At 51.4% G+C, this 10,955-nt stretch overlaps 1 pseudogene; it reads right to left on the reverse strand.

The window, feature by feature from the left end:
• Window positions 1–9,319: 9,319 nt before the first annotated feature.
• Window positions 9,320–10,684, reverse strand: LOC147020873 (uncharacterized; annotated as a pseudogene).
• Between the last annotated feature and the right edge of the window lie 271 nt (window positions 10,685–10,955).

The following is a 10,955-nucleotide window of genomic DNA, read 5'->3' on the forward strand; positions in this document are numbered from 1 at the left end:
ACTCTCCCTTGCCACTAGCTAGTGCTTCCTTTGCCCTAAGCAAGGGGGTCTCCTACCCCCTGCCTGGGCTCGTGTACTCAGAGCAAGGCTCTGCGAGCCTTGTGCCTCTGTGGGAGTGATAGTTCCAGCTCCGGCTACTCCGGCAAGACTTATCCATGAGGGTGTAAGGTCGCCCTTGTAGTGAGGAGTCGCCCTTCTCAGGTCGCCCTTGTAGTGAGGAGTCGCCCTGAGAAGTCGCCCTTCTCAGGCGGTCCGTGTGGACGATCCGGGGGAGGGCTCATGGTCCCATTTTGATTTTGAGGACCACGTCACTGATTTGCGCCAGGACGACCCCCGGGCCCTGTCAGGGCGAGGTGAGTTTCGGGCATCTGCCCTTCCTCCTCTGGGGGTTGAAGAACCAAATCTTCGCCCCTGGAGGGTACTCACTCACCTGGCTCCGGTGGTTGTACCTGCGCTTCATCCTCATACCCACCTGTTGGAGCTGGCGGCGAGTGAAGGCATGGACTTTTTCCATGCCTTCCTCCAACCGACGGGCATAGCCCTCCCCTGGGGTCTGTCGGGATGCTCAGGCGTTGGTCCGCACAGTAAATCGACGGGAGTTCGCAGCTCCCGTCCGTACATGAGCAGCGCCGGACTACATTCGGTGGCTCCATGTTGGGACACGCGATAGGCCATCAGGAGATATGGGAGATGTTCGTCCCAGTACTCCTGATTAAATTATCGGCGGTGAAGAGGGCCAATTGTTGGATAAGGGTTCTATTGAACCTCTCCACCATACCGTCAGACTGTGGCCTCAGGGGCGTTGTTCGGGTTTTGCGAATTGCCAGTAGCCTGCACACCTCTTTTAGAAATTTGCTCTCAAAATTTCACGCCTGGTCAGTGTGCAGCTCCTCTGGAATCCTGTACCGACATACAAGTCCTTCTACGAAGGCCTTTGCCACGACCCCGGCTTCCTGGTTGGGAAGGGCAAAGGCTTCTGGCCATTTGGTGAAATAGTCCATAATCACGAGGATGTACTTATTACCTTGGCGAGTGGGGGGCAGTGGTCCCAAAATGTCCATGGCCACTCACTCAAGGGGGGCCCCAACCTGATGTAGTTGGAGTGGGGCCCTCATCCTCCGTGCCAGCCCCTTTTTGGCAGTACAGGCGTCGCATGCTTGACACCAGTCCTGTACAACGTGCCCCATGTTGACCCAATAGAACCGCCGGCGGACCTGAGATATTGTTTTGGTCCTGCCCAAATGGCCGCCGGCACGGGTATCGTGCACCTGTTTCAAAATTTGGGTCTTAAATTGATCTGGGACTACTACCAGCCAAGAAGTTCTCTCTGAGGGAATCTCCACCCACTTGCGATACAAGATGTTGTCCCTCATTTCTAGTGTCTTCCACTGAGCCCAGTATGCCTTTGTACGTGCCCCGAATGGGGTGATCTCCTCCCCACTGGGCCTCTTGTTTTCCTGAACCCACTTGTAGACGGGACCTATCACGGGATCTTCCCGCTGGGCCGTGCTCCACGCCAAGCCGCCAAATTCCTCCCCTGCGGTTAGTGAAAAAGTTGGGCCAACCACCCGGGCCGCACGGGCTGGGAGTTTCTGGGGGGTGTCCGCCAATTGGTCCTTCTCCTCATGCCTCGTGCAATATTTGCAGTTTTCTCCCAGACAAGGGCGTCGAGAGAGCACATCGGCGTTCCCATGAGTCTTACCGGCTCTATGGGCCACACTGAAATCGTACTGCTGCAACTTTTCCAACCACCTTGCAATCTGGCCCTCCGGTTCCTTGAACCGTAAGAGCCATTGCAAGGAGGAATGGTCAGTTTGAACCAAGAATTTCCTCCCGTACACGTACGGATGGAAATGGCTCATGGCAGACAGCATAGTCAATAGCTCCTTGCGAGTAACGCAACAATTTGTTCGGGCCTACTCGTGGCCTGACTGATACGCGATCACTCCTTCCATGCCCCCCTGTGTCTGAGACAAGACTGCCCATTCCTTCCTGGCTTGCATCCATGTCCAGGGTATACATCCTGTTAACGGTGGGGTATGCTAAAACTGGTGCAGATGTCAAACACCCCTTTAATTTGAGGAAGGCCTGATGGCATTCCCCTGTCCAATTAAATCTCAACCCCTTCTCTGTTAACCGGTGAAGGGGCCTGGCTATCTCCGCAAAGTTTGGCACAAAGCGCCGGTAGTAGGAGCAAAGACCCAAAAACCCCCTCACCTGCTTAACGTTTGCAGGTACGGGCCACTCGTCCACCACGGTAATTTTTCCTGGGTCGGTTTTCACCCCTTTGCGGCCTATCACATGTCCGAGATAGGCCACCTCTGACGCGAACAAAGTACATTTCTCCGGGCTCAATTTCAGCCCTGCCTGCCTGAGGCGTCCAAACAGCTGGTCCAAATTGGCTATTGCCTGGGGAAATGTTCTTGCGTGTACCATGACGTCATCCAGGTGTCATCCACGTCATGATTGCCATGGCATGCCGCCTAGCACACACTCCATCAATCTCAAGGTGGCGGGGGCGTTGCACAAACCGAACGGCATTACAGTGAACTGATACAGTCCCTTACCTGTAGAAAATGCCGTTTTCTCCTTCCCCGTCTTATCCATCTCCACCTGTCAATACCCACTCTTAAGGTCCAAAGTTGAGAACCATTTGGAGCCTGAAACGGCATTGAGGATATCGTCAATTCTAGGCAGGGGATAGGAGTCTTTGAGTGTCACATTGTTAAGCTGGCGATAGTCCACGCAGAAACGCGTGGTCCTGTCCTTTTTGACCAGCACAACCGGTGACATCCAATGACTTCCCGAGGGCTCAATGACGCTTGCATTGAGCATCTTTTCTACCTTTTCATCAGCCTCCTCTCTCTTGCTCCGTGGGAGCTGTCGAGCAGGCTGACGGACAGGCCGGGCCCCATCAGTGTGGATCTGATCTTTCACCAGGCCCGTACGTCCAATATCCTCTGGTGACGAGGAGAAGATTCCTATACGTCGGTCGACCAGTTTGCATAAGGCCTCCCGCTGGGCATCCTCCAAATCTACGCTACTCCGATTTACCATCTCACAAATGGGATCGGGCCAATTCCTAACAGACTCTGGAGATCCCCTCTGGGGCCGGTCCGGCTCTATGTTATCATCCCTCAGCACTACGACTTGTACCACTGGGGTGCAATCTGCCACCTTCGTGCCCTGTCTTATAGTGCGTGGTTCCGTGCTTACATTTATCACCTGGACGGGCACGATAGGCCCATCGGCGTTTACCAGGGTGCGGCCCATGACTAAACCCGGGGTCGATTACCCCGCCAGTAGTTCGGCCAGGCCGCAGGAACCCTGCCAGGTTGGGTGTGCCCGCCACCGGGCCGGGACCACTGCCTCAGCACCTGGGGGAATGACCACGGAGTCGGGAGCCTCCACTTCACCCTCTCATCCGTGCCCATGCCCCCCAATGGCAATTCCTCACCACCCAACTGCATGACTCCTTGGCCTAAGTCGATTTTGCAACCACCGGCGGTCAGCACACCCAACCCTATTAGACATGGGTCGCACACCTCTGCCACCCAAACCTCTATTTTCCTTTTAGTAGTGCCCAATTTAAGGGTCACGAAACTACGTCCTATGATGGAGGCCGTTTCCCCGGTAGCAAGCTGAAAACTATAATTTTGCAGACGGTGGATCTCTTCCCACCCATCCACACTCGAATTAAGGACCACGGGGCTGATGATCGTGGCACTCGCTCCCGTGTCAACAACGGCATCTACCCCTACGCCGGCAATCTTGCACCGAATTGTTAAACTACCATTGCCAATTTGGCCACAATAGATGACCTGTCGCAGCCCTGAGGGCTCTTCTCCATCTGGGTCTGCCGAACACGGCCCTGTATGTTCGGCACTTTTTCGTTTTCTTGGGACTGGTGGGGGGTGATGTTTGGGCCAGGCTATTGCGGTCTGCCCAGGGCAGAGTTGGTGATCTGGGGGGCCGTGGCTCTCCCCTGCGCGGGGCGTAACAAATCCGCTGCAGGTGGTCCCCCTTGCCACAGTTAAAACACCTCACCCGGTAAGGTGCATGCCTCCGGTACTCAGAATTATACCCCCCCTCGTTCCGAATGGGGGTACCCCCTGATGGCCCATCCCCCGACCCTCCTGGGCCCAACTGCCTCGGCCCAGACCTCGTCAACCGACGGTCGACCATGCCCTGGACCATCTTCTCCAACTGCACCTGGCCGCCAAAGGTAGCCCCGGCTCATCGTTGTTCACGGAGCCCACCTGTCGGGTTGCCACTGCATGTCGCCTGGCCCCTCCAGCCGGCGACTTTGACGCCTCCCAATGGGCTGCAGTGTCAGCCGCCTTCTGGAGGTTCTCCGGGCGCCATGTGGTCAGTATCACCCCGGCATCAGTGCCTGCAAGAGCCTGGATAAAATGGTCCTGGGCAAGTTCTTCCTGGTAGTGCAGTGCCATATTTGCATGTGCGATCCCCACCGAGCGGCGAATATCGTGCGCCAAATCTCCCATCGTCTCATGGAGGTGTCGTTTGTGCCCACTGAGCTGAGCTTTAACAGGCTCGCTCTGCTGCTCCACACCAAACCGGTTATTTAGGGCCGAATGGAGGTTTGCCAGTGTTACCCCTCCAAGGGGTATTGTGGTCAAGACCTCGGATGCCACACCGCGCAGTGCCGCCATGAGCTGTGCCACGCCCTGCTTCTGGTCCCAGCCATTGCCCCTGGCCACGCAGTGAAACTGGGCCAAATACGCCCTCAGGTCCGTCTTCCCGTCGTACGAGGGAGCGGCACCTTCTGGCCTTTCGGGGTCCGAACCCCACCCCCCAGTCCCTGAGGGACAACCGGAGGGACGGACTCCCCAGATTCCAGTAGCGCCCCACCCCCGCAGAGCCCGGGCCATCCGCTCGGGGAGTTTATTACCCCCGTCTGCGTCGGTGCACGCCCCGCACCGTCCTGCGTGCTCCCCCATTCCATCCCACTCCTGACACCAGTGTTGTGGATTTCCGCCGCATTCGGCGTGCGGACAGCCGCTTTAGCCCAATTGCGGTCGCGCGCTCACCGAAGGCGACAATCCAGTCGTGACTTTCCGGACCAACCCAGAAATGCAGTCACTGATGCCTTAACGCATCATAAACCAGTCAATACTCTGTCCATGCGCTACAGCGTCGATCGCCGAATTGTCGATTTACCTAGCTATTCGCGAGAACAGAAATACCGAGAGTTTATACTTCGACGGGACTTGTACGAAAACGAGCCGCTTAAGCGTGCTCGTTCTGTATGTGAAGCTGAGCGGTTTGATATCTCCAAGTCCTGTCGGACCAGACTCACTTTTATCGGCTTTAAAAGCCAGTTAATTCCCGATACGTGCCGTGGCAGTCAATGCAGGGAAAATGACACAAACGAGCAGGTTGACATTCAAACAATGGGGCATTTATTTACAGTAGGCATGCAGTCAATGAATGGGGATAGGGGACAAGACACGAGCAAAAACCTACAGCCGGGTATAAGAAATGTAAGTATATACAGACACTTATACAATTCACTACTTATTGGACTGGCAACACACACACACACACGCACGCACGCACGCACGCACGCACGCACGCACGCACGCACACACACACACACACACACACACACACACACACACACACACACACACACACACACACACACACACGATCGGACCAGCTGGTCTTTATTAAGACCTATCTTGGACCTGCCCGCCTCGTGCGGTCTTCGAGGACCAGGTTCCTGGGGCCTACTGGACCCCCAGCACGATCCGGATGATCCAAGCGAGCGAAGTCGGCAGGGCGAAGGCTGGAAGGAGAAGACCCTCCGTGCGCACTTTGCAGAACTCCTGCACGACCAGAACAACAGGAGGACCAGCCACGAAGGGCGACAGGAGGACCACGCCCGGAGAACCGACAAGAAGATTGAAGCTCAAAAGCTCGGAGAAGCTCGGAGAAGCTGGTAAAAGAAGCTCATGTAAGCTGGTGTAAGCCCTGTTTCTGTCCCTTTCTTCCCTTTTTATTTCTCTCCGGCGTGCCTCGCTTCCCACGTGACTCATTCACTGTCGGTGGGGGCTGCCGCATTCCATTCCCCCCGCTGGCTGCTTTTATGCCCATATTCGATAAGGAATTCGGATCGTGGATGCAGTCTGAACACGCCCACATTCCACCCCCCCCTGCGAGCGCGTGGAGGATGCCGGGAGCAGAGGGTTTGGTGGGTGGAGGCTTCACCTTTCACTTTCTGAGCGCGCACTGAATGCCGGGAGCGGAGGGTTTGGTGGGTGGGGGCTTCACCTTTCACCTACTGAGCGCTCACTGAATGCCGGGAGCGGAGGGTTTGGTGGGTGGGGGCTTCACCTTTCACCTACTGAGCGCTCACAGAATGCCTGGAGCGGAGGGTTTGGTGGGTGGGGGCTTCACCTTTCACCTACTGAGCGCTCACAGAATGCCTGGAGCGGAGGGTTTGGTGGGTGGGGGCTTCACCTTTCACCTACTGAGCGCGCACTGAATGCCGGGAGCGGAGGGTTTGGTGGGTGGGGGATTTCACCTTTCACCTACTGAGCGCTCACTGAATGCCGGGAGCAGAGGGTTTGGTGGGTGGGGGATTCACCTTTCACCTACTGAGCGCTCACAGAATGCCGGGAGCAGAGGGTTTGGTGGGTGGGGGATTCACCTTTCACCTACTGAGCGCGCACTGAATGCCGGGAGCGGAGGGTTTGGTGGGTGGGGGCTTCACCTTTCACCTACTGAGCGCTCACTGAATGCCGGGAGCGGAGGGTTTGGTGGGTGGGGGCTTCACCTTTCACCTACTGAGCGCGCACTGAATGCCGGGAGCGGAGGGTTTGGTGGGTGGGGGCTTCACCTTTCACCTACTGAGCGCGCACTGAATGCCGGGAGCAGAGGGTTTGGTGGGTGGGGGCTTCACCTTTCACCTACTGAGCGCTCACTGAATGCCTGGAGCGGAGGGTTTGGTGGGTGGGGGCTTCACCTTTCACCTACTGAGCGCGCACTGAATGCCGGGAGCAGAGGGTTTGGTGGGTGGGGGCTTCACCTTTCACCTACTGAGCGCGCACTGAATGCCGGGAGCAGAGGGTTTGGTGGGTGGGGGCTTCACCTTTCACCTACTGAGCGCGCACTGAATGCCGGGAGCAGAGGGTTTGGTGGGTGGGGGATTCACCTTTCACCTACTGAGCGCACACTGAATGCCGGGAGCGGAGGGTTTGGTGGGTGGGGGCTTCACCTTTCACCTACTGAGCGCGCACTGAATGCCGGGAGCAGAGGGTTTGGTGGGTGGGGGCTTCACCTTTCACCTACTGAGCGCGCACTGAATGCCGGGAGCAGAGGGTTTGGTGGGTGGGGGATTCACCTTTCACCTACTGAGCGCACACAGAATGCCGGGAGCGGAGGGTTTGGTGCTGTTCCGCCACGTGTCCGCAACCAACGGGTATTTTGCGGCTGTCGCTGAAGATGGGGTTTTCCTAATACAAATCGCAGCGCCTTTATTTACCCATTAAACAAGGGAAAAAGGACTATCTATAAAACACGTACTTACCGAGATAACTAATCTATAGGAACCTCTGAATGTCTGTGTGCTCATGGCTTCCAGATCCGCAACAGTATATTGATCTGCCCGGGATGCAATAACTTTGATCAGGGTGAACCAGATTGCTGATTACTTTTTTTAATCGATTTGACAAAACTTTTGAAAATATTTTGTAGTCTGTACATAGCAGAGAAACAGGCCTCCATTCTTCATCTGTCTTAAGTCACCAGCCTTTGGAAGGAGAGACATCACCGCTCTTCTCAAGCTTAGAGGTAGCTCTCCATGTGACACAGATGATTCCAGGACATGCATCACTTCTGGGACTAACAGGTCCCAAAATTTGACGTAAAATTCAGCTGGCAGGCCATCAATTCCAGGGGCCCTTCCGGAGTCCATTTCATTTCGAGCTTGGGTTAATTCCTCGATCGTAATCGGTGCGTCCAACTCTAGGCACTGAGGCTCAGTTATGGAGGGAACATTATGCTCATCATTTTATCACAAACAATTCGTTTTGTAAACAATTTGGAGAAAAAAAACTTTAACACACAACCTTATAACCTTGGGATTTGCTATAACAGTTCCTTTGGAGTCAAAAACAGAAAAAAATATTCTTGGGCGATTTACTAACAGAGTCCCAACGAAAGAAAGCCTTACTGGGGGTATCAAAATCCTTCAAGTTCCTGACCCTTAGTCTGAGTAGCAACCCTGCTGCTTTCTCTTGGAATAACTCCCATAGTTGAATCTTCTTTTCTAGTAATAACTGATAGTTTCTTGCATTATTATCTTTAACCAGTTTTCCTTCCAGTTGTAAAATGTCAGCTTCTAAGCAAGTCATTGTTACATTCTTAACGTTTGTGACATTTGCTCTAAACTGCTGACAAAATACCCGAATATGGGTTTTTATATTGTCCCACCATAAATTTACTGTAGAATATGAGGGTTTCCTTTAGATTTGGTTAGCCCAGAACGCTTTGAAGGCTTCTTCGAATAGCCCATCTTCTAGAAGACTCGTATTAAATTTGCAATATGCAGTTTTACGTATTGACTGAGGAAAAAGAAACCCCATGGTTAAACCTAAATGATGGTCTGAGAATATTGATGGGAAAAAATCTGGAGAGACCACAATGTTTCTAAAACGAGAATTTATATACCATCGGTCAAGTTTCGTAAAGGAAACTCTTCCACCAGTAATACGACTCCATGTAAACTGAAGTTCATTAGGGTAAAATTCCGTCCATATATCTAGTAATCCAACGTGAGAGAAGTAAAGCGATAAATCAATACAAGATTCCGGATGGGGTTCTGCTGTGTTCCTGTCTATTTTGGGATCAAATGTGCAGTTAAAATCACCCCCAATGCAGACAGTGATTTGGATCAACTGTCTGTAAGTGGTAGATTACAGAAGCAAAGAAAGCTCTTCGTTCTGCACTCTCACAAGGTGCATACACATTAAATAATGTAAAATGAAAATTGTTAATCACTAGTTCAAGAGAAATGAATCGGCCTTTTACAATCTCCAAGAAGACACATGACTCGAGTGTTAGCCCTGGTCTTAGTATAAAAGCAAGACCTGCCGAAAGAGAAGACAGGTTACTAAAATATCACTGCCCCCCAAAAAGGCGACACCAATCATATTCCACATTCTGAGTGATATGCGTTTCTTGCAATAAAAGTATGTCTATTTTTTGCGCTTAAATAAATTTTGCACTTGAACTTGGCGATTGTGACTTGCACCTCCACCATTTATGTTTAAAGTGGCCAAAGCGATTTTCTTCATTCTTTATCAAAAGGCTTTATCAACTGTTGCGAAATTTCAAGACCTGCTTTCGTGATGAATTTCCGAAGACGGTGAAACTGTGACTTTGTTAATGGGAAATCAATGGGCTTTGTTATTTTTTTTCGCAGTTTGGAGAAATGAAACGAAATCAGGAAATGTATCTTTGATAACCACTTTCCGCTGTCTATAAGTTTCATTTAGAAAAGAAAATACAAGTTGAGAAGCTATCATTGACTGACTCATCGGAGACTGAGACAACTCAGGCACCTCAACATCTTCATCCGACTCTGACGTTTCTGACAACGCTGACAAGGTATCCCCAGGATCGAGAATATCAGCCTCTTTAGTCACTATTGGAATCTTGAGTGTCTCCAGAGATGTGCTGGAGAGCTCTGTGGTACAAACTACATTACCCTAATGTTCATTTTGCACAAACTGAGCCGAAACCCCAGTTTCTCCCTCATGTGTCGTGTTATCGATGGAATAAGTCGGAGACTCGGCAATACATTTTTCCATCTGTATGGGTAGAGGGGCACTGGCGAGGTCTGAGTCAATCACCGTCTGCTCATTAGTAATCAGTGATGGTAATGGTTCAATTGAGGGTTTACTTACGTCCTCAGCATTGCCTCCTATTTTCGTTGAACAACGATTTCTATCTACAGAGATGAACCGCATCCTTTGAGATTCATTTTCCTCAATTTTTGAATCTAATTTACTATCCTCCTCTTCAAAAAGGGTCGAAACATGAAAAACAAATTGGGGTGCGTTTTTAGTGACATTGTCCATCTCCAATACTACTTTCTTTGCAGTACTGAGAGAAAAACTAGCATCTGTTGCTCTTCGTTTTTTTCGGGGTAATTACAGGAAAAAGCATCAGGACAGGTTGTACAATTTGAGGTTACTTCATTTTCAGTAATCGGGAGTGATGTACCATTATTTTCGACGCTGGGATTGGAAACAAGGGTATTGTTTACATCCATCTCACTACAGGAGAGAACAGCAGGAACAGCAGGAACAGCAGGAATCGGTAAACTATTGAGATTCACATCAGCCCGTTTTATAGGATCTGCAGTGTTGATATCCTTTTTGTAATCCATGTCTCCATGGCCATTTTTGCCACACTTTGAACAGGAAACCTTGGGGCAAAATCGTTTGACATGACCAAGGGCTCCACAGAGAAAACACGTTAACGAAGCTGATGAAGCATACATTTGATATTCACGATCATTGAACTTTGCCTTGAACAAAATATTCAGTCCCGTGTCATCACCGCGATAAGGAAGAACCATGAAAATCTGTCGACGAAAACTCATTACATGTTTTATCCGCTCGACTCGGCTTCTCATTGGAATCATAGACATTCTTGACACAACTGTTCCATATTGTGACAAAACTGATATTGGTTTATCGTTTGGTATGAAAGGTGGAACATTTGATATTACAATTTTCATCGCAGGGGTATCCATCGGGGACACTAACATAAAAACGCCACTCTCTGTGGTTAAACCTGTACTCACTATATTTTGCACCAAGTTTTCGTCCGACACTAAAACAATGACTTTCTGACTCATTCGACTCTGACTTACAAATGAAGAGATTGATTGAAACTTGTCTTTTGTATCTTGATACATT

This window comes from Eptatretus burgeri, chromosome 9, assembly GCF_056783735.1.
Source record: "Eptatretus burgeri isolate ZD-2024b chromosome 9, Ebu_testis_v1, whole genome shotgun sequence".
NCBI lineage: Eukaryota > Metazoa > Chordata > Myxini > Myxiniformes > Myxinidae > Eptatretus > Eptatretus burgeri.